Below are 23,242 nucleotides of genomic sequence, written 5' to 3'. Positions count from 1 at the left end.
AAAATAGATAAATCTTACAAAATATAGTTTTTATTATTATCTGAAAGAAATAAAGAGCTTCCATTTGCCCAATCACGCCTCAAAGTGCCCACCGTAACTTGTGGTTCAAAGGCAAGCCCAGGGGGTTAACCAGATCTCCCACGTGAGTGGCAGTGCCCAGCTGTTTGTGCCAGCACTGCCATCTTCGAGGGTCCACATTGGCAGGAAGCTGCTGTCACGTGCCTGGGCCGGGAACTGAACCAGGCTACTCCGATGTGGGTCACGGTGTCCTAACCAGCACCTTAACTGGCAGCCAAAGCAGGAACAAAGCAAAAATATTTTTATCCTTGAACCTACTTTCTAGCGTGAGAAACACAATATGCAAATTGAACAATCATTCTATAACGAGTGCATTCAGGTGCCCCCCCGTGTTTACATTCAGGTGCCCCTCGTGTTTACATTCAGGTGCCCCCCGTGTTTACATTCAGGTGCCCCCCGTGTTTACATTCAGGTGCCCCCGTGTTTACAGAGAGTGTATCTCCCTATCTGGGGCGGGGTGGATGGAAAGTCAGTGAGGTAGAAACCTACAAACTGAGCTCTGGGGACAGGAAGGCTTAGGCCAAGCAGGGACGGAGGGTGTGGTCCAGGCCGGGGGAACGGGGTGAGGACTCCAACGAGAGAGGGAACGCCTGAGGAATGCAGTGGCAGAGATGGGGTGGCAGGGCCCTCACCAGGCACTCCATGAACAAGGACGCAGCTGCTTCTCACAGTGAGACAAAACAAAGTCTTTCGGCTCGTGTGCTCAGATTTACAACTGCTTGTAAGTAAACATTTCTGTATGCCATGCAAATCATTCATGTGAAAGTTTCAGTCATTTTCTGAAATGAGGAATTTCCTATTTGCAGAAGAGAAAGTCCAGGCTCTGCATTGCTAACTTACATGCTCTGGGCTATTTGCTCAACTAACGCCTGAGTGCCTCCAGCACACAGGCCTGGTAAGACACTGCTGCAAGATGTGAAGGGGCACGTCAACAGTCCTCCGGAAAACACACAGAAGCAGCACGTGGCACAGCAGCAAAGACACCGTTCTGGTTCCGCCTCCAACCCTGGCCTCCTGTTAATGTGCTCCTGGGAAGCCCGCACGACGCCTCAAGCAAGCACAGGGTCTCTGCCATGCATGTGGGGGCCCCAGGATGAGTTCAAGGCTTCCAGTTTCAGAGTCTGGCCCAGTTCCAACTGCTGCAGGTATCTGGGGAACAGACCAGCAGATAGGAGATCTCCCAACACAGACACAGAGTACCTCCACCTCTCCTTTCAAATCAATTTAAAACAAAATGTTTTAAAACTTAAACAAATTTTTTGAAAGATTTATTTTTATTGGAAGGGCAGATTTACAGAGAGAAGGAGAGACAGAGAGAAAGATCTTCCCTCTGCTGGTTCATTCCCCAAATGACACAATGGTCAGACCTGAGACAATCTAAAGCCAGGAGCCAGCAGCCAGGAGCCAGGAGCCAGCAGCCAGGAGCCAGGAGCCAGCAGCCAGGAACCAGGAGCCAGGAGCCAGGAGCCAGGAGCCAGCAGCCAGGAGCCAGGAGCCAGGAGCTTTTTCTGAGTTTTCCACACAGGTGCAGAGTCTCAAACCCTTGGGCCATCCTCCACTGCCCTTCCAGGTCACAGCAGGGCATTGGATGGCAAATGGAGCAGCCAGGACACAAACTGATGTCCATATGGGATGCCGGTGCTTGTAGGCAGAGGGTTAGGGCAGTTGGGCCATTGTGTCGGCCCCAAGAGTTCTACTTCTGAAGCTTCCTTTAGAGCCAGTTCACAAACCATAAAAGAAAATGAATCACATTAAACACTAGCTTCATTTTTGCCCCTCCCCTTGCAAAAATACTATCTAAAACAAAGTTCTGTTTATTCACTTGCTTGTTTTTATTTGTTTGAAAGGGGAAAGAGACAATATTCTATCTGGTAATTTACTCCTCAAATACCTGCCACAGTGTGGCTGAGCCACGCGGGCACCAGGAGCGCAGGTGGAGCCAAAGCCCTCTTCCCAGGGTGGAAGCAGCGAGAAACCCTGACAATGGGATTCCAGCATCCCGAGCAGCATCTTAACTGCTGGGTTAAAAGGCCGTCCCAAACAACTGTTTTTAAAAAGCAAATGTACAAATAAATAAATAAAATATACTACAAATACCCTAAGTTATTATACATCAAATGCCAAAAGTTGTATATGTAAACTAAACCAACAGTGGCATGGAGAGAGGTTACGCGTGAATCTACTTGCAGGGGGTGAAGCTACACCGCGGGGAAGACAATCAAAAACATCCCCCAGCTGCTCTTTCCCAACAATCCATGAGGGGAGCAAGATGGCGGCACAGGGTACAGACACGTTTGACATGACGGAGATTCTTTAGACCGGCTGAAGTACAAGAAGCAGATTACAGGGGGAAAGACAGGGGCCAGGCAGCAGGCAGGGGGTACCTGGACACCCTCCTGGACACCTGCTGGACACAGGGAAGTGGCGGGGGCGGCAGAGCAGTGCAGCAGTGGGCAGAAAAACCCACCAGCAGTCGGCGAGTGGCAACTGACTCCGGTGATCCAGGCTCCAGCAGTCCAGGCTCCGGGACTCATTTCCAGCACCAGCCAGACATCCAGCAGTGGCCTCCGCTCAGCTCTTGTGACAGCCAAGTGGGAGCCTGGGTCCGTGTGGGAGCTTAGGAGGCGAGCGCACTATGGGACCTGCCAATCGCACTGGGTGATTTGGGCCAGCCACAGGCGGACAAGAACATTCCCCAGGAGCTCTTTCCTAACAATGCATGACCAAAGGGCCCAGCATGATGGCTCAACTTGTTAGTCCTCTACCTGCAAGTGCCAGCATCCTAAATGGGCACTGGTTCGTGTCCTGGCTGCTCAACTTCCCATCCATCTCCCTGGTCACAGCCTGGGAAAATAGTAGAGGATAGCTCAAAGCCTTGGGACCCTGCACCCACGTGGGAGACACAAAAGAAGCTCCTGGCCCTTGGCTTCGGATCAGCTCAGCTTCAGCTATTCTGAGCATTTGGGGAGGGAACCAACACATAGATCTTTTTCTCTGTCTCTCCTTTTCTCAGTAAGGCTGCATTTCCAATAAAAATAAACAAATTGGGCCCGGCAGCGTGGCCTAGTGGCTAAAAGTCCTCTCCTTGAACGCACCAGGATCCCATATGGGCGCCGGTTCTAATCCCAGCAGCTCCACTTCCCATCTAGCTCCCTGCTTGTGGTGTGGGAAAGCAGTCGAGGATGGCCCAAAGTCTTGGGACCCTACACCAGTGTGGGATACTTCGGACCGGCATAGCACTGGCTGTTGCACTCACTTGGAGAGTGAATCATCGGACAGAAGATCTTCCTCTCTGTCTCTCCTCCTCTCTGTATATCTGACTTTCCAATAAATAAATAATTTTTTTAAAAAAACTATATCTATATCTATCTATCTGGATAGACAGACAGACAGATCATGACCTAAGTCCTCCAAGGCCCTCCATTCAGGTTTCTAACTGGAAAGGTAAAATAGCACATAGAAAAAACCAAAATACTAGGTAGTATATTCATTTATTCAGACTACTTATGGACAGTCCACTGCAGGACAGGGCAGGGACTCTGTTACGGTGCAGAGATGGGTGAAGTAAAGGCCCACCTCCAGGAAACTCGAGGCTTCCTGGGAGGCAGAAAACACACATACACATGCTCAGCAGGTGCAGCCACATAAGAACCCTTGCAGTTGCAAGTGGCATGGGTTCTAACTGGTTCTTACTGGTCAATGACCATGCCTTATCAGTTATAAAATATCTTAGTGTTACAATACAGTTGAAAAATACTATAAATAATTATTGAAAGGACAGTGAAGCAAAAAAAAAAAAAATGTAATTTAAAATGGTTTCACTGGGTTGGTGACCCAAGCAACCCCTTACAGATGCCAATTTGAGTCCTGGCAACTCCACTTTGGATCCAGCTCCCTGCTGATGTGCCGGGGAAAGTTGCAGAAAATGATCAAACAGTTGGGAGCCTGTCACCCACGTGGGAGACCCAGAAGCAGCTCATGACTCCTGACTTCAACCAGGTCCAGCCCTGACCACTGTCGCCATTTAGGGAGTGAAATTAACAAACTGAAGACCTCTTGTTCCTCTGCCTCTCCCCCCTCAGCACCTTAGCCTTTCAAACAAATAAATCCCACTCCCCAAAAAGCAAAAGAAAAGGTCTCTAAGACATGGAAAGAACTTAAGTTTAGGGACGGTGTTGGGTTCCCCTAGATTTTTCTGCAAGCTAAGCATATTTTGCATGACAAAGTTATTTTTAAGCAAGATAACTAGTTATTAAGAGGCCCATGGCTGTAACTACCACACTGAGGGAGTGGGTTAGAACTGTGCAGCCAGCATAGTAGCTACTTGCTGCTACTGCCGCCAGCACCTGAAATGTGGTTAGCCTGAGCTGGGATGGGACACGGGGAAAACACACTCTACACACTGAAGGTTTAGCGTGAAAAAGAAAAAAAAAAAGTAAGCATCTCAGAAATTTTTCTAACCAGTTACAATTTTTATTTATTTCAACATGGCTTCTGTCCTGAGTCAAAAGTCCACGCCCTAATTGTATCTTAATTGTATTATGGGGTAGGCTGAAGTAAATAAAATGTTTAAAAGATCAACTTAATCTCTCTTTTTACTTCTTTAATGTAGCATGAGGCACTTTCCCAAGCTGCATCTGCGGCTGGCGCTGGCAGTCCGCTTCCTGCGCTAGCCCGGAGAGCTTAACGTGACAAGCTGAGCTGAAACTTAGAAAACCGAGGTAGCTTTTCAGAGGTCAGTGCCTGTGGTGGATTCAGGAGGGAGCAGTAAACACAAACAAAGCACTGATTCAGAAGATTAGCGCAGGGGGATCAGCAGGGGCGAGCCACTAAAGGCAGAGACTGCAAAGGTCAGAGGGCATGCGGGCTGAGCTGGCGGGAGAGCATCCACCATGCTGGGCTAGGCAGAAAGAGGAGGAGCAGAACCAGCAGGCTGGGATGGGGAAGCCTTACAGCTGCAAGCACGCCCCCTCCCCTGCCGGGAGAACCAAGGCGGCCGAAGGCCCGGGGGCTCGGCAAGCTGGCTCCGACTCAGGCTTAGCCACAAGGATTCCGAGGCGGAGGCACAGTCAGCTCACAAGAACGGCATGGCTGTCCTCCTCAGCACCTTCAATCCATCTCCAGGTGGCAGGGGCTCTAGAGTGGAGTAAGTCGGGCGAGTGCTCCGAGGCTACACCAACACCAGGCAGAGCCCTAACACAGCCAGCAATGCTGCCTGGGGTCTTTGGGACAGTGGACACGCTGGGGCCGCAGGAACAGCAGCAGCCCGAATGACATACTCTTGTTAGAGTCACGCAGACGGACAGCACCTCTGGGAGACCTGAGGGTGGGAACGGGAAGGGGACCTGAGACTGGGCGCATGATGACCACAGCCGAGCAGGCCAAGGACAGAACAAGCCAGAGAGCAGCACGCACAAACCCTCAAGGCTGGAACGGGCCAGGGTAACGGGAAGAACTGACAGCAGGACTTTGTGGTCCAAAGGACAGAAAGCAGGATGAATCTTAACCTTTCATTTTTATTTAAAAGGCAAAGAGCGACAGAGATATAGAGATATCTTCCTTCAGCTGGCTCGCTCCCCCAAATGCCTACAATAGCCAACTGGACTGTGTCCAAAGCCAGAGTCAGGAATTCAACGCAGGCAGGTATCCCACGGGGTGGCCTGAGCCCAAGGACTTGAACCGTCACCTGCTACCACATTTCCCAGGGTGCGCATGAGCAGGAAGCCGGGTCAGGAGCTGAGCCAGGACTGCAGGCCAAGGACGCCCGTGTGGAATGCAGCTGCAGCAAGCAGATGGGTTTTAAAAGAGGTGAGAATGCGGTTGGAGAGGAAAGCAGTGTCTCAGAGGGTAACAACTATGACCCCACACCTGCCTGAATGCAACGGGAAGTTAGCAAAGTGGCGAGATCCAAAGTTTTAAGTATTTGCAGTGGATTAAGCTGCCCTCGTGACAGGGCATCTCACAGGGGTGCCAGTTTGAGCCTGGCTGCTCCATTTCCAGTTCAGCTCCCTGCTAACACTTCTGGAAAAGCAGTGCAAGATGGTTAACATGCCTGAGCCCCTGTCACCCATGTCGGAGACCCGAAGGGAGTTCCAGGCTTCTGGACTCGGCCTGGCACAGCTCTGGCTGTTGCAGCCTTTTGCGGAATGAACCAAGAAACAGATCAATCTCTCTCTGTAACTCTGTCTTTCAAATAAATAAGTAAGTCTTAATAAATACAATGAAGATGCAGGGGTGGAAAAGTTCCTTCCAGAAAGCAAGATGCTGTTCTGAAACAAGGAAGAGTGATCTGGCATGAGATGCTGGTTACAATACACAAAGAGCATAAAAGCAAAACCCAGCGTCACAAAGAGCCCGAGATGGGTGCTTAGTGTCCACTTGTCCATGGAAACAATGATGCCCAGCAAGGTCAATGCGAGGGGCGGCCACTGTGCAGGCATCCCGGAGAGAATGCTGGGGTGTGTCCAGCCCCCTGCTCATGCCCTGGGGAGCAGCAAACGACGGTTCAAGGACTTGAGCCCGTCACCTAGGCAGAAGATCCAAATGGGGTGCATGGCTCCTGGCTTCCACCAAGCCCATTTTGTGGGGTGAACCAGTGGATACAAGATCTCTCTGTGCGCCACTCTGCATTCAAAATAAGTAAATGGGGGTGGGAGTTGTAATGCTGGTCACAGTGACAGATCTGTTCTATACACTTACGTTGGCAGGGGTTGCTCGGAAAGTCCAGGGACTGAACACACAGTCACATAAAGCCAATGTTGCTACAAACGTCAAACTCTGCTGCAACGGAATCCGTGAAGGGAAGGGATGAAGTCAAAAGGACATAAACAAAACAGAATGAAGAGACAGAGAGGGAAATTCAACCATTAGGTAACCGGCCAGCTTGGAAAACCTTCGGTGAGTGGTGAGCGGGGAGCTGGGTTTGCAAAAGCTCAAAGGACTGAGCAGTGAAGGACAAAGCTGCTGTCATCAGTGTCCTCACAGTGACTCCAACAGGATGGCAGCACTGGGCTTCAGCAATCCCAACAACTGTGCAAGACTCAGCGGCCACTGCAGTGTTTACTCAGATCACACATCCTGCACACCAGCTATTCACCTGTGTGTGTGTGTAGAGAGAGAAAGGGGTTGGGGCCCAGTGCAATAGCCTAGCAGTTAAAGTCCTCATCTTGAACACACCTGGATCCCATATGGGCGCCGGTTCTAATCCTGGCAGCCCCGCTTCCCATCCAGTTCCCTGCCTGTGGCCTGGGAATGCAGTCGAGGACAGTTCAAAGCCTTGGGACTCTGTACCCACGTGGGAGACCCAGAGGAGCTCCTGGCTCCTGGCTTCAGATTGGCTCAGCTCCAGCTGTTGCAGCCACTTGGGGAGTGAATCACCAGACGGAAGATCTTCCTTTCTGTCTCTCCTCCTCTCTGTATATCTGCCTTTCCAATAAAAAGAAATAAATCTTTTTTAAAAAAAGAAGAAAAGAAAATGGTTTACTTCTTTTTATTGGAAAGGTAGATTTTCAGAGGAGAAACAAAGATCTTCCATCTGCTGGGGTTCACTCCTCCAATGCTGGGGCTGGGCACATCTGAAGCCAGGAGCTTCTTCCAGGTCTCCCACACGGTGCAGAGCCCCAAGGCTTTGGGCTGTCCTCCACAGAGAGGGAGTTGGACTGAAAGTAGAGCAGTTGGATACCAACTGCACCCATATGGGATGTTGGCACTTGTAGGCAGGGCACTAGTGTATTGAGCCACCAGACCAGCCCCCAGCCATCTGCTTTCTGTCCCATTGTTAGAACTGTGTAACTCAGTTGCACGCTATAAAACGAACTTAAAGGGGCCCGGCGCCGTGGCGCAAGTGGTTAAAGGTCCTCGCCTAGCACGCCCCGGGATCCCATATGGGCGCTGGTTCTAATCCCGGCAGCCCCGCTTCCCTTCCAGCTTCCTGCCTGTGGCCCGGGAAAGCAGTCGAGTACGGCCCAAAGCTTTGGGACCCTGCACCCGCGTGGGAGACCCGGAAGAGGCTCCTGGCTTCGGATCGGCATAGCATCAGCCGTTGCGCTCACTTGGGGAGTGAATCATCAGACGGAGGATCTTCCTCTCTGTCTCTCCTCTCTGTATATCCGCCTTTCCAATAAAAACATAATAAAAATAAATCTTTAAAAAAAAAAAAGGGGCCCGGCGCGGTGGCGCAAGTGGTTAAAGGTCCTCGCCTTGCACGCCCGGGATCCCATATGGGCGCCGGTTCTAATCCCGGCAGCCCCGCTTCCCTTCCAGCTCCCTGCCTGTGGCCTGGGAAAGCAGTCGAGGACAGCCCAAAGCTTTGGGAACCTGCACCCGCGTGGGAGACCCGGAAGAGGCTCCTGGCTTCGGATCGGCATAGTATCGGCCCGTTGCGCTCACTTGGGGAGTGAATCATCGGCCGGAAGATCTTCCTCTCTGTCTCTCCTCTCTGTATATCCGCCTTTCCAATGAAAGAATAATAAAAATAAATCTTTAAAAAAAAAATAAAAAAAAAAAGAACTTAAAGTTCTTAGAGTCTGCTTTTTAGAAGCAACATTTGCTGTGTCACTATTACATGCTAAGTACCACACCAGAAACAAAAATGAGTAATACTTAGGGCCAGTGCTGTGGCACAGTAGGATAAGTCTCCATCTGCAGAGATGGCATCCCATATGCACACTGGATTGAACCCCAGCTGCTCCACTTCAGAAATGAGCAGCAAGTTCTTATGTGCGACGTGAGCAGCGTGTTTGCAGTGACATTCTCCCTTCCCTGTCCCTTCGGTTTTTGAGCATTCTCTGCATCATCCAGGAGGCTGAATGAAGTCAGACTTGAGGATGAATCTGTCTCCAACTTCTTAGCTGGTGGCCCTTAGAGAGTCTTTTCCTTAACTACAGAGCAACAATGACACCCACATTATACATTAGTGGAAAAAATGTACCAAAGACAGCATGTAAGCATGCAACAAATGCCAGCTAACATTGTTACTACCATTTCAACAAATGGTATTCTTCTGACTTTTTTAAGATTTTTTTTTAATTGGAAAGTCAGATATACAGAGAGGAGAAAGAGAGAAAGTTCTGTCCACTGGTTCACTCCCCAAGTGGCCACAACGGCCAGAGCCAAGCTGATTTGAAGCCAGGAACCAGGAGCTTCCTCCGGGTCTCCTGCATGGGTGCAGGATCCCAAGGCCTTGGGCCATTCTCAACTGCTTTTCCAGGCCACAAGCAGGAAGCTGGATGAGAAGCGAGGCCACTGGGACACGAACCAGCACCCACATAGGATCCCGGCACACGCAAGGCGAGGAGCCTAGCTGCTAGGCTACCATACCGCAATGGGCCCGACTCTTCTGATTTTAAAACACTGTTCAATGTTTCCATTTGAAGGAGAGGGGAAAACAAAGCAAAACAAAACCTTTTCTCAAGAGCATGAAATTTACATGTTTCCACAAAAAGCAGCTTGGCTGGGCCACTGCTTCTAACACCCCTGCGCCCAGAGTGCGGGTATGGGGTTCGGCATGTGTGCTCAGTTGGCTGTTCCTCCCCTTCAAGCACCGGGATCCCATACAGGTGTCCTGGCTGCTCCACTTCCCATCCAGCTCCTTGCTTGTGGCCTGGGAAAGCAGCAGAGGATGGCCCAAAGCCTTGGGACCCTGCACCCAATCGGAAGAAGCTCATGGCTCCTGGCTTTGAATAGGCTCAGCCCGGCCACTGCAGCCACTTGGGAAATGAACCTGCAGGTAGAAGACACTTCTCTATGTGTTTCCTTCTCTCTGTAAATCTACCTTCCCAATGAAAATAAATAAATCTTGAAAGAAAGAAAGGCAAGAGAAGAAAAGAGAAAAGAAAAGAAAAGAAAAGAAAGAAAGAAGGAAAGAAAGAAAGAAAGAAAGAAAGAAAGAAAGAAAGAAAAGAAAAGAAAAGAAAGAAAGAAAGGAAGAAAGAAAGAAAGAAAGAAAGAAAGAAAGAAAGAAAGAAAGAAAGAAAGAAAGAAAGAAAGAAAGAAAGAAAGAAAGAAAGGAAGAAAGGAAGGAAGGAAGGAAGGAAGGAAGGAGAGCGTGCAGGTTTAAGTCTGGGTTGCTCCACCTCTGACCAGCTGCCTGCCAACGTGCGTGAGAAGGAACCGACAATGACCAGTGTCTGGGACCTTGCTACCTCTGCGAGAAGCTCACAGCTCCCCGCTTCAGCCTGGCCCATCTCTGGCCTCTGTGACCATTGGAGGAGTAAGCCAGCAGATAAACAAGTTTTCAAGGTAAATAATAAATAATTAAATAATTCTTAAACAGAAAGGGAGAAGGAAGAGGAGGAGAAGGAAGAGCAGAGGAGCAGGACCATAACTGTGGCAGAGCAGGTCAAGCTGCCGCTGACAATACACCAGCGGCTATATGGCTGCTCCACTTGTGATCCAGCTCCCGACCAATGCACCGGAAAGCAGCAAAGATGGCTGAGTACTTGGGCCTCTGCACCTACATGGGAGACCTGAAAGAAATTCTAGCTTTGGGCTGGCCCAGCCCTGGCCATTGCAGCCATTTGAGGAGTAAGCCGGTATGTACAAGTTTTCTCTCTCTAACCCTTTGAAGTAAATAAATCATTTAAGAAAAAAGAGAGGAGAAAGAGAAATCTGTCATTGCAGCACGTGGGTTAAGCTGCCACTTGCAACACCTACCGCTGTAAGCTCATGTTTTAGATAGTTCCTGGTTTCAGGCCAGCTCCAGTTGCTTCGCAAATGAACCAAGGAATAGAAGATCTTTCTCAGTCTCTCCTTCTCTGTCATTCTCCTTTTCCAATGAAAACAAGTGTATATACATATATACATATATGATAATTTTTTATTCATCTGGAAGGCAAGTTTACAAAGGGAAAAGGAGAGACGGAGATATCTTCGCCTACTGGTTCAGTCCCCAAAGGCTGGGCCAGGCCAGAGTCAGGAGCCTGGAGCGGCCCACGTGCTTAGGGCATCCTCTGCTTCCTCGCGGCACAAAGGGAGGCAGCAGGACTCGAATCGAGATGTGTAATTGATGTTGGTGACATACGCCAAGGCTACAACACAGCAGCCCTACTCTGTGTGTGTGTGCGCACACGTGTATATAAAGTAAAAGCAGCTTGGCAATTTCTCACATCTGAGTCCTATCAGAAATTCCTTCACACAAAATACTGCTATTTGAGACAAGCACAGCAAGCTGGTCAGGCCTGGGCAGCCCTTATGGCTGGAGGGCTGAGCCGCAGCCTGGGACAGCAGTGGCCCTGCATGTTCCTTCAGTCTGGAAGACCTGAGATGAGCGCTCAGGTACCGGGCCCCCGCCACCCGTGCGGGACACCTGACCGCAGTTTCCAGCTCCTGGCTGCAGGCTGGCCCAGCCCTGGATTGCTGGGAGCTTTGGGGGCATAACCGGTGGGTGTAAGAACTCTCTCTTCCTGGCTCTGTCCCTCTGCCTTTTAAATAAATAAGTAAACTTCTGCAGAAAGGCCGAGAAGCAAGGCTGTGGCAAGCCAGCGTGATGCTGGTTTGTGCTGCCTTGCGGTTGTGGGGACACTCGACCTTCCTATGCTCACACGCTTGGCACTGCCTGCCCGCCACGATGCCACACATCGCAGAGGTGCGACACAACTTGCTAACAGTCCTGTACTTCAGGAGGTGTGCAACAACAGCGCCCCGAGTCACAGTTTCAAAAGGCCCAGCCGCCACACGCTTCACCACCGGCAACAGGCTCCCGAAAGTTCCCACGGCAAATACTCTCCGATTTTTTCACGCAGCGCTAAGCCTTAGCTACACCTGCCTTCTCCGTGACAATATTTGTCCATGGACTGCTGAGTTCTAAATCAGCCTAAAGACACGCGAGAAGAGGGGTCCCCCCCTCCCTGAACCTCCTCTCCTGGGTGGCCACTATATAACATTCCAAGGGGCTCGGACACCGAGTCACTTCGGGGCTCAGAACTTCTTCCCGTTTGAAACAGCGCCAGGCCGAGGAGGTGGTCCACACTTCCCAGCCCCTCACTCCCGGGGAGGCCTGAGGCGGTTCCGGCCCGGGGCCAGCCGAGGTGGTCGCAGGCGGGGACCCCCGCGAGGAAGGCCAGGACAGCGACTCGCGCGCGCGGGCCTCCCTCTCCGAGGCGACGGGCAGCGACCTCGCCGGGGCTGGCCCACCCGGAAGCCCTCCCCGAGCTCCCACCTGCCGTGACGCGTCCGGGAGGGCGCGCGGCCCTGCCCGTCCCTCGCCTCCAAGCCCGCCTCGGCTGCTCACGCCCCCTGCCCTGCCCTGGCCGGCCCGGCGCGCGCCCCGTCGCGTCGTCGCGCCCCAGCTCGCCCGCTCCCGGGCCGCGCAGCTGGGACCGGACGGCGGCCGGGCGGGCGGGGGAGGGGAAGGACGCAGTCCTCACTCACCGGGCGAGACGCGCCGGCTCCGAGTGCGCGGCGTTCCGCTGAGGCGAGGCGAGGCGCGCGGTCCCCCTCCGCTTCTCCGCGGTCTCCCGGGCGAGGGGCGACGGCGTAGGCGAGCTGAGGGAGACGTGGGAGGTGCTTCACCTCTCGGAAGCACGGGGACCCCAGAAACTAAAAACAAAATAAACAAACTTTCCCCTCCGCCTCCCTCCCCCAAAACCACAACACAAACACTCGGGGGGCCCGCCCAGACTCCCATGCCATTGGCCGCGGGGAGTATGCTCCCAGCGCTCACTGGCTGGCTTTTGTGCCCGTCAAGGTGTCGTTCCGCCCTTCCAAGTCCTCGCCGCTGCCGTCGCGCCTCATTGGCCAAGTGCTTCCCGTTGGACGAGCTGGGATTGGCTGAGCGGCCTGCGCCAATCATAGCGGGGACACACCCCCTCGGCATCCCAGAGGCCGCTTCCTCGGCCGCGGACCCAGAGAAGCGCAGGGGAAACTAGAGCATGATGGCGGCCGGGCTGGTTTGGCACAACCATCGTCTTTCTCCTTTTTTTGAGCTCATGAGTGCCTCGCCCCGGCGCCGTTTCCTCTGAGGGCCTCTCTCTATCCACTACTGCCTAATAACGGAATCTAGTCGTGCCTGCTGCTTCGTTTATCCCTACCGAAGTGCTGAGTGTGGACTGGGGGCGCCTCATTGGCTGAGTGGGATGTCACTCCCAAACCAACGCTGTAACCGATTGGCGCAGTGGCAAGAGAGCCCGGTCGGCAACAAGGGCTAAAGCCATTGGTTTGACCCCACTGAGTTGTCTCGGGGGACGGCATTGGGCACCCCGGGATTCGCTGTGCGGTGGATTGTTTACCTAGGGGAGTTAGATTGTGGGGGCCCTTGAGCGAGAGTGACGATGGCCGTCGTCCTCCGTCACGAGCCTGTGTGTTCCAGAAGAGGAGACGAAGGCTGAGGAAGTTTGGGGGTGAGGGAGGTGTCATTGCCCCCAAGGTCACCCGGAGGTTTGGTGCCCGCAGCCGGGAGTCCTTAGGTCCGAGTTCTCCCAGGGCACCCCTCACTCAGAGTCGAACCCGTCTGCTCTTGCAGGGAACCCGGGTCCCTGCTGGGCCTGCGTTTCTGCGAGGACTATTGTTGGAGACTTTCCCTGTGGTACCCCTGACGCCCCAGGCCGCTTCCGTACAGCCATAACACCCCCCCCCCTTTTCTTTTTTTGAGAGTGTGCCCCAGAGGGCTTGGAGACAGCCTCAAGAGAGATCAACAGTGAATCACCTTAGAAATAAAAAATTTATTGCGTGCAAATGGAAGAGCCCTTCAGCTCCTGGCAAGCTGCCAGCGTGCCTGACCCTGAACACGGTGTGAGCTTCGGGCTCCGGGCCACCGGGTTCCTTCACCGGGTTTCTTCTCACAGAGGTGAATCCACAGTTGAGTCCAGCCAGCCCAGGAGGCTTTAGAACCCACAGCTGGAACAGGAGCCCCCGGAGCCTGTAGGACCAGCAGTGTCTTCCAGAACAGAACACAGCATTCTAGCTCCACCTCTTTCGCTTCCCCTCGGGGATCCTTCATCCCGCATCTCCATCCCCTGCAGCTTCTGTAGGATGGCCACCCTCCCTACACTTCCCCAGCCAAGCTGTTGTGTAATCTCTTCGGAGCTGCTTTGGTAACAAAACAACCACTGTAAGCCCACAATCATATATGGCCTTCAATCAGCGCCTCCCAGGCGAGGAGCCCCACAGTATTTTTACCAAGGGCAGAGACCCTAGGGCAATGGCCTGTAAAGGGGCAGAAGGATGGCAAGTCTGAAGGATGGCACGGGCAGCTAGCCTCCTCCATGTGAGCCTGACACTGGGGCAGAAGACAATGAACCTCCCATACCTTCAAAGTCGTTCGCTTCTTCTCCCCTGCAGCCCTTTATTTCATGGGTGACTGTCCATGGCTACAGCGCAGTTCCTTGAGCCAGGCTTTTTCAGGGGTGTGTGTTTGTGTGTCTTTTTAAAGATTTGTTCATTTTACTGGAAAGGCTGTTTTTACAGGGAGAAGGAGAGGAAGAGATCTTTCATCTCTGGCTCACTCCCCAAGTGGTCACAACAGTCAGAGCTGAGCCAATCTGAAGCCTGGAGCAAGTAGCCTCCTCCTCCGGTCTCCTGTGTGGGTACAAGGGCCCAAGCACTTGGGCCATCATCAGCTGCTTTCCCAGGCCATAAGCAGGGAGCTGGATGGGAAGTGGAGTAGCCAGGACACAAACCAGCAACTATATAGGATGCCACACTTGCAGGTAGATGATTAACCTGTTGAGCCACTGCACCAACCCCAGCTTTGTATCTTTTACATTGCTCTGATCACAGAGGTTCTTGCCCCCTGCCTTCCCCCGGCTACCCCTGCCACGGATAAGGACTCAGTAAGCTATGGTACAAGGTCTGCTCCGAGAAGACACTCTGCTTTTTGGAATCTCAGTTGAGTGGCAGCGGTCTGCAGGTGTAGGCCAGAGGTCAGTACAGACCTGTGATAAAATGCCCCAGAAGAGGCCTGTTGAAGGAAGATGGGACTCTGTCTTGGAGGGACACAGTGGCTTCCTGCACCAAGTGACATCTGTTGGGATGACAAAGTCGGCAGGTAGCAGTGAGAGCTTTCCCTGCTCCTACGATGACAGCCAGCCACCCATCAAGGAGGAAATCTTCCGGGCACTCCCAGGAATGCCTTCTTTCCACAAACAGTAGCAGCAGGACGTGGCTGGGTCAAGATCTTGGCTGGCTGCTGAGTTTTCTTTTTGCTTAAAAGAGATGTTTATTTCAAAGCAGAATAACAGAGGAACTTCTATCTATCAATTCACTCCCCAAATGATCAAAACAGGAACTCCATGTGGGTCTCCCATATGGATGGCAGGGGTCCATCATGCACTGTGCCCCCAGCCACCTTCCTTAGCAGGGAGCTGGAGAAGAAGCAGAAGAGGCCTAGTGCCCTCACCTTGCAAGCGCCAGGACCCCATATGGCTGCTGGTTCGCATCCTGGCTGTTCCCATCCAGCTCCCTGCTTTGTGGCAGGGAAAGGCAGCAGAGGACAGCCTGAGGCCTTGGGACCCTGCAACCATGTGGGATTAAGTTCCTGGCTCCTGACTTTGGATCAGTTCAGCTTTGGCTGTTGTGGCTACTTGGGGAGTAAGCTAGCAGATGGAAGATCTTTCTGTCTCTCCTTCTCTCTGTAAATCTGACTTTTCAATAAAAATAAATAAATCTTTAAAAAAAATCAAACAGCAGCAGAGCAGTCAGGACTTGAGCCCACAGCGCTAAGAATTTGCACTGCTCAGAACAGCGTCTTTGCTTCCTGGACTCAGCAGAGGGAAGCTGGAAATGTCCGTCGAGGGGTACTGTTGTGGCACAGCTGGGGAGCTGTCTCTGGCAACCTCAGCATCCTGTTTGGGGGTGTCCATCTGCCTTTCAATGTGCCACTTCCAGTCCAGCTGCCTGCTCATTGGGGAAGACAGCAGAAGGTGGTCTGAGAACCCGGACCTCTGCTATCCAGTAGATTTTAGGCTTCAGGCCAGTCCTGGCTGTGGCAGCCATTTGGAGAACTGAATCCGAGAGTGGAAGATCTCTCTCCCTTACCCATAACCAATCTACCCTGCCTTTTAAGTAAAATCTTTAAAAAAAAAATTCTAAAATTCAAACACTTGTTGTGGAAGTTGAGGGTTTCAGATTCCCATCACAGCGCTCTCTGGGCTTGCACAGCCTGGCATGAATGCAGAGTCAAGGCATGGGGCCTGTCTCCCCCAAACCCCTCCACTGGGGGCTTGCAAGCTTACTTTGGTGGCCTTGGAATCGACCCACACCCTGAAAAGGCAGCCCTGGCCAGAGAACCAGGCCCTCTCTCTGCTCTCTTATTTCTTCTCTGCCTGCTCATTAGGGAAAATGTTTTTGTTTGTCCCAGTCCGCCCAGATTTGAGAGTAAAAAAGACTCATCAAGCCCGGCACACACTTGTACTGGGGCCAAATGCGCTGTGTTCTTGGAGCACTCTGCTATTCTTAGTGCCCTATATGTGCCATTCTATACAAGCACAGTTGGCTCCTTGCTAGAGGGGAAGCTGACTTCCTGAGCAGTAGGTGCCCTGTGCCGACAGAAGGGCTCCAAGCTTTCCGAGCCAGCAGGACTCCCATTCTTCCCTGACGAGGTTACGCTGTGATCTCTGCCCTCCACCGGGAAAGAACTCCAAGGCCATGGGATTTGTTTTTTTTCCAAAGGATTCTGCAGGGACCCTCAAGCCCCCGCCCCCCTCCCCAGGGACGGGGAGGGCAGCACAGCCAGCGGGACATGAGCCAGCTTTGATGGCTGTGGCATGGGAGAACTCACTTCACACTTTGTGAGGCCCCTCATCATCGCTGCCAGTGCTGATGGGCGTAGCCTCCAGTTTTTGATGATGACACAAACGGGAAGAGGCCTGAGAAGAGGCCTTACCTAAAGGACAAGGGAGCAGCTGACAGCGGACCGCTCCCTTGGGCACCAGGGGTGTGTGGGGTGTGGCCAGACATCAGGAGCAGCTGGAGGAGGGGACATCCCCTGAGAAGGTAAGCCCCTAAGCCTCTTTGCCGTGTTTGACAGCACTTTCTGGACGAGTCCTTGAGATGGATACTGGACGTCTCCCCGGTCACCTCCCATTTCCTAAGGACCATTCCTTGGGAAAAGCCAAGTAGTGAAACAGCCAACATTGGCTCATGCCTGTGTGCTGGCTGAAGCTGTCACACAGAAGGAACTGTGGAAGAGAACAGGAGATGTGCTTGTTAAGAATAGCTATGTTTGGGGAAGAGGGATGGGACCCCATCCAGCACCCTGCCAGTACTGCCTGAGAAGGCAGTGCAGTGAAGATGGCACATGTGCTTGGGCTCCTGGCTTCAGCCTGGCCCAGCTCTTGTCCTAACAGTCCTTTGGGGAGTAATCCAGTAGACAGATCTCTGGGGCCCGGCACGGTAGCCTAGTGGCTAAAGTCCACGCCTTACATGCACTGGGATCCTATATGGGCACAGGTTTGTATCCACCAGCTGCTTTACTTCCCTTTCAGCTCCCTGCTTGTGGCCTGGGAAAGCAGTGGAGGACAGCCTAAAGCTTTGGTACCCTGCAAACACATGGGAGACCTAGAAGAGGCTCCTGGCTCCTGGCTTTGGATCTACTCGACTCGGGCTGTTGCAGCTACTTGGGGAGTGAGCCAGTGGATGCAAGTTCTTTCTGTCTCTCCTCTCTGTAAACCTGCCTTTCTAATAAATAAATCTTTAAAACAAACAAACAAAAAAGATCTCTGTAACCCTCCCCCCCCCCCAGTAGTTTAGGCTGCATCTTGAGATGCCTCCTGTATGGAAGGCCTGGATTGAATGCTTTGTCTTCCAATCCAGCTTCCTGCCGATGTGCCCTGGGGGCTGTGGATGATGTGATGGCATAAGCGCTTAGATCCCTGCCATCCATATGGGGAACTCAGATGGAGCTCCTGGCTCCTGGTCTTAGCCTGGCCCAGTCCCAGCCATTATGAACATTTGAGAAAGGAGCCCGTGGGTAAAATGTATTCTCTCTCTCCTCTGTTACTTTGTCTTTCAAACAAATAAGTCTCAAAGGCGGTAACACAACCACCACCCTGGGGCGGATACCTGCTGTATGTCGGACACTGTGCTGAGGGCATTTTGCAGCACGTGGTGGATAACCTTCACAAGAGCTATGCTTAGCTCCATTTCCCAGATGAGAAGCCAGAGGTGCTGCAGGGCTAAGTCACTTGCCCCCTAGCATTGCAAGTAGCCACCCTATCATGGAGCACAGACACTTGGACTCCACTGAATGAGCTCTTAATCCCGGTGTCCCCGGCCCCCAAGACAAGATCTGCTCTGGGAAGACCACCGCACAGCTGGGAGAACCCCCAGTACCCAGATAAGCTGCCGCCATAGCCTCTACATCCCAACTATGCCCGCCCTTTCCCTGTACACTGAGCAGAGACCCACCTTTTCTTGGCTACAACACTGCCTTTGATGGTCCCACCTCCTCCAAATGTTCCCTTCCTCCCCTCCCTTCTGTCTCTCCTTCCTAACCTCAGCTTCTCCAACAACCTGCAGCCATGCCCACTGCGTTCGGCTCTCCCGCCTTCAAACTTGACCTGTAGCCCATCTCCCTGCAGCAACACTCTTGCCTAAGCACATCCCTAACCTGTTGGTGGCCAAGATCCGAGAGACGTTCTCAGTCCTCGTTTCCATGACTTCACGGCTTCGCTCCGAAGATCTTTACTCTGCTTCCCAAAATAGCCGGCTTTCCTCCTACCTCTACAACTGCTCATGCTCTTTTTCCTTCCGTCTCTCCCGGAGCGCCTTCCAAGGGCTCTGCCGGCTCTCTCACCTCCTGCTGACTTCTCCAGGTTTGGGGTGTAGGGAGCAGGGTGGCCATCCTCCTCTCACCTCCAAGATGGCAGTTCTCAGCTCCATCACAGCTTCGCTCTGCAGCCTCGCCCCACCCTCATCGTATGACTTGTTACAAGTCACAGAAACTGCATTTCCATCATGACAATATTAAGATTTGCTATTCCCTGTGAGGTGATGGTGCAACCCAACGAGTTTAAAGGTTTATTCCTTGATTCATTTGACGGAGAGATGAACAGCTCTCACATCTGTTGGCTCTTTCTCCAAACGGCCAGAGCATCTGGAATGGGCCAGGCTGAAGCCGGAGCCAGGAACTCAAATCCATATCTTTCACATAGGGTTCAGGCTCCTGGCTTCAGTTTGGCCCAACTCCAGGGCTGTTGTGAGCATTTGGGGAGTTAACGAGCAGATGGATGATCTCTCTCCATCTTTCTCTGTCATTCTGTATTTCAAATAAATTAAAATATTTTAAAGTAAATATTAAATAATGTGGGTCAAGACTCCAGGCTCTTGGGGCTGGCGCAGGGGGAGAGTGAGCCAGGGCTGGCATCCCATATGGGCTCCAGATCATGTCCGGGTTGTTCCACTTGTGATCTAGCTCTTCACTTGTGGCCTGGGAAAGCAGCAGCGGATGGCCTAGGTGCTTGGGACCCTGTACCCATGAGGGAGACCCGGAAGAAGCTCCTGGCTCCCAGCTTTGGGTCAGCTCAGCTCCGTTCAGCTCTGACTGTTGTAGCCATCTGGGAAGTGAACCAGAGGCTGAAAGATATCTCTCCCTCTGCCTCTCTTTCTCCCTTTGTAAATCTGCCTTTCCAATGAAAATGAATAGATCTTTAAAATAAATAAATGAACGAAGACTCCAGGCTCTTGTCTGTGTCACAGCAGTGGCAGCTGGTAGGCAGGTATGTAAACCCGAGAAATGGCTGAGAACCAACAGCAACACTCAGATTGGGGGGAGCGGGGATTAGGGACCCCTCCTGAAAGGGTAGTGACAGAGTAGGGATGCTAGGTGGAGCTTAGCAGTGGAGGACAGGTAATCTGGGCCAGAGATGAGGACAAGGGAGGGCCTGGGCACCCTGCTGCCTGTTTTGGAACAGTCCACAAATTAAAAAATGGTTTTTTCATCTTTTAAGTAATTGGCCAAAAACAGGAGAAAACTACCACTCTGTAATTCACAAGCATTCCAGTAGATTCCAGTCTCCCAGTCTCTCCAGTGTCCTGGGAACAAGGCCACACTTCTTGCAGGCCCACAGAGCCTGGAGCCAAGCTGGCTTTCCAGTCCTGGGGAAAAGCAGGTGGCCACGAGGTGTCAGTCTCTCACCGCGCAGCTCCCCGCCTGGGCTCCCCAGGCTGCCAGCAGCTCCTCCTGTGCTGTCGCCGACCTGCCCTGGCCTCACAGCCCAGCTGGGGCTCCCGTGACGGTGTGCAGTTGGAGGAGAACAGGCAGGACTGGGCTGTGAGCCCGTGGCTGGGTGCAGGCATGGCAGGCGTTTGCAAGAACTGCTTCTCTGCTTTGGGGTTTTGTATTTTACATGCACAAAATTCTACAAGCCAAAGCTCTTCTCTAAAAGACTTATTTATATTATATAGCTGCTTTTTATAAATAAAAGATTTATTTGAAAGGCAGAGTGCTGCCAAAGGGGTGGGGGAGGCTGAGAAATCTTCGTGTACTTTCTCACTTCCCAGATGGCTGCTACGGACAAGGGTTGGTCCTGGTCAAAGCCAGGAGCCAGGAGCCTCAAGTGGCTCTCCCACGTGGGTACAGGGGCCCAAGGACCTGAGCCATCCTTCACTGCCTTCTCAGGTGCGTGAAGCAGGGAACTGGATCGGTATTAGCAGTCCAACTGAAGCTGGACTAAACTGAAGCCAGGAGGGCAGCAGGGATCCAAGTACCTGGGGGTCAGCTGCTGACTCCTGGGGAAACATATGCACATGAGCAGGAAGGCAGGAGCGAAGCAGAGCAAGGACTCAAACCCATGCACAGTAGGCTGCAGGCATCCCAAGCGGTATCCTCCCCAGATACACACCTCCAAAATCCTTTATTTCAGTCTATACTATCCATTGAGAAAAGCTGTGGCCCTCCCGGGTTCTGCCAGCGGAGGGCCTGGCACCAGTGTCTCTGACAGGCCTCCTCCATGTTTCCTTCAAAGCCCGGGCCTTGGCGCTCCCTCTGTGTGAGTGAGCCTTTAGCCCTGAGTGCCCAGGGCTCGTCCTCAAAGTAGAAAAGCTACAGCAAGGGTGTGAGGGTGAAGAGAGCCGGGCATGAGTGTGCCAGGAGGAAGGGCATGAGGTCCAATGGCATCTACAGCCTCTCCCGTGGGTCGTGCTTCCCGGGTCACCTTCCACCTCACATCTGCCGATCCCTGGCTGCCCAGGATTGGAGTCCAGGATCCCAACAGCACCCGCCTCCCCATTCCAAAGCCTGCCCTTTGTCCACCACCTGTGACTGGTGAGGTCCCAGCAGCCGCTGGCAGCCGCCCTCACTGACCAAGTCTCCCAAGGCCTGAAGGCCAGTCAATACCTACTGAAACAACTGAATGTACTGTCAGAACACGGTAGGGGCCGCCTTTCCAGGAAGGGACACCACGGGCACTCAAGGCTGCAGGCAGTGGGCTCAGCCTCCGGCCCGCTCCTCCCCCATGGGGCCTTGGGCACTGCCTTTTCTCCCTTCCTCTGGGCCCCCATGCAGGCGGCATCATTCGTGCTAGGTCCTGCCCATCTCCTTGTGGGATATACGTTCCAAAGGAAGCTGCTTTTAAGTGAGGGATGCAGACGCTGCCTCACTCACAGCTACTTTCTGGTGAAAACTCACTTCCAGCTATGGGGAGAGAGGGACCCCTGGGATATCCAAACCTGTCAAGTGGCTTTGGCTCTCCTCCTGCGCTAGCCTGTGGAAAGGAGGCATGCAGCGACCAGGGTCATGGTGCAGCAGGTTTATCTCTCGATAAGGATGCTGGTATTCCTTACTGCAACACTGGTCCAGCTCCTTGCTGCGGATGCACCTGGGAAAGCAGCAGATGATGGCTCAAGCTGGAGACCAAAGTGAGGTTCCTTGGCTATGGCCCTTACTCGTGGACATTTGACAGAAGCTCTCTGTCTCTCCCACTCTGCCTTTCAAATAAATGAATACACAGAGCAAGAAAAGGAGTAGAAACCCACAGAAGCCAACCCTGAGCAGCCAGAGGCCCAGCAGACTGGCTCCATCCGGTCTGGAAGTTCTTGCAGATGAACACCAGCTGCTGAGGGCATGCGAGGAAGGGGGCAGGTGTCCTTGAGGAATTGATTTGATCAGCAGCCAGTGCAGTCCCATCTGGCTTTCAGGTACAGTGTCAAAGTCAAGCACAAGATCAAAACAGTCTTGTTCCATTTTGGAACCTCTGACGCTTCCCAAGTGCATTAGGCCTGGTTTTTACTTCAGAGGAGCCGAATGCCTGAAACAACCAGGGCTGGGCCAGGCCAAAACCCGGATCCCAGAACTCAACCTACCATGTGGGTGGCAGGGACCCAAGCACTTGGACCCCCACTGGCTGCTTCCCAGGGTGTGTGTCTGCAGAAAGCTCGATTGAAAGTAGGAGCTGGGACTTGAACCAGGTACTCTGATATGATGCAAGAGTTGCAATATCGTGGACACTTAAGCATCACACGAAACGCTCGTCCCCCTTCTCAGCCTGGTTTAACTTCAGTGTTGAGCGGCTGTCAAGCCTTCACTCAGCAGACAGGGAGTAAGCAGACTCTGTGGTTACAACAGTGAGCTCAGCAAGCTGGGTCCCCGGGCCTGGGAGGCCGATGGTGCTGGACCACAAGCGTGGTGCCCAGAGGTAGGGCCTTCTTTGTCTGCGGCCGGGATGCTGCAAGCTGAGCACAGCGGGGCTGTGACGGTTGGGCCTGTTTTACCTGGCAAGGCCTTTGTTTCCATTTGGTACTGAGTCTGACTCTTGCCCTTGTCCTCTGGGTTGGGCCCCTCCCTGCCGTGCACAGGGGCCGGTTCTGCAGCGGCTGTGTAGAGGATGGGTGACTGCTGCAGGCTCCTTTGGGCAGGGAGGGTGGGGCATGGCACACCAGCCCCCAGGTGGTGAACCACGACCCAGGAATACAGCCGGGCTGAGCAGGTTCCCAAGGGGCTGTGTCTACCTTTGTTAAGGATGCAGTTGGCGTCGGCAGGTGGTGGTGGTTGGGGGGCACTGGGGAATACACCGAGGTGTGTCATCCAGCGGTGCGAGACGGAAGGAAGTGGGAGGGCGTCTGACAGGGAGCCAACTGCAGTGAGGCAGCTTTGTGCAGGCAGACACACCTGCTCAGGGGACAGCGAGGTGGTGAGGAACGGATGCCAGGACGTCGGCCTGAGTTTGCAGCCAGGCGCTCCGCTCTGGGGGACCTTGTCAACCATCACATTGAGAGGGCGCTCCTCACACCC

The 23,242-nt window shown here is 53.0% G+C and overlaps 1 protein-coding gene across 2 annotated transcripts in view; it reads right to left on the bottom strand.

The window, feature by feature from the left end:
- Positions 1-12,651, bottom strand: part of TNRC6B (trinucleotide repeat containing adaptor 6B) — a 232,204-nt gene extending 219,553 nt beyond the window's left edge. For both annotated transcript variants that reach the window (XM_040986413.1, XM_040986431.1), the window contains exon 1: positions 12,448-12,651. The gene's annotated coding sequence lies outside the window, so the exon portion shown is untranslated. The remainder of the gene's footprint in view (positions 1-12,447) is intronic.
- Between the last annotated feature and the right edge of the window lie 10,591 nt (positions 12,652-23,242).

The sequence above is a fragment of the Ochotona curzoniae genome, unplaced genomic scaffold (genome assembly GCF_017591425.1).
Source record: "Ochotona curzoniae isolate NIBS_2020 unplaced genomic scaffold, NIBS_Ocur_1.0 contig_1014, whole genome shotgun sequence".
Taxonomy (NCBI): Eukaryota; Metazoa; Chordata; class Mammalia; order Lagomorpha; family Ochotonidae; genus Ochotona; species Ochotona curzoniae.
The sequence above is the reverse complement of the archived record's forward strand: the minus strand, read 5'-3'. Positions and strand labels throughout refer to the sequence as shown.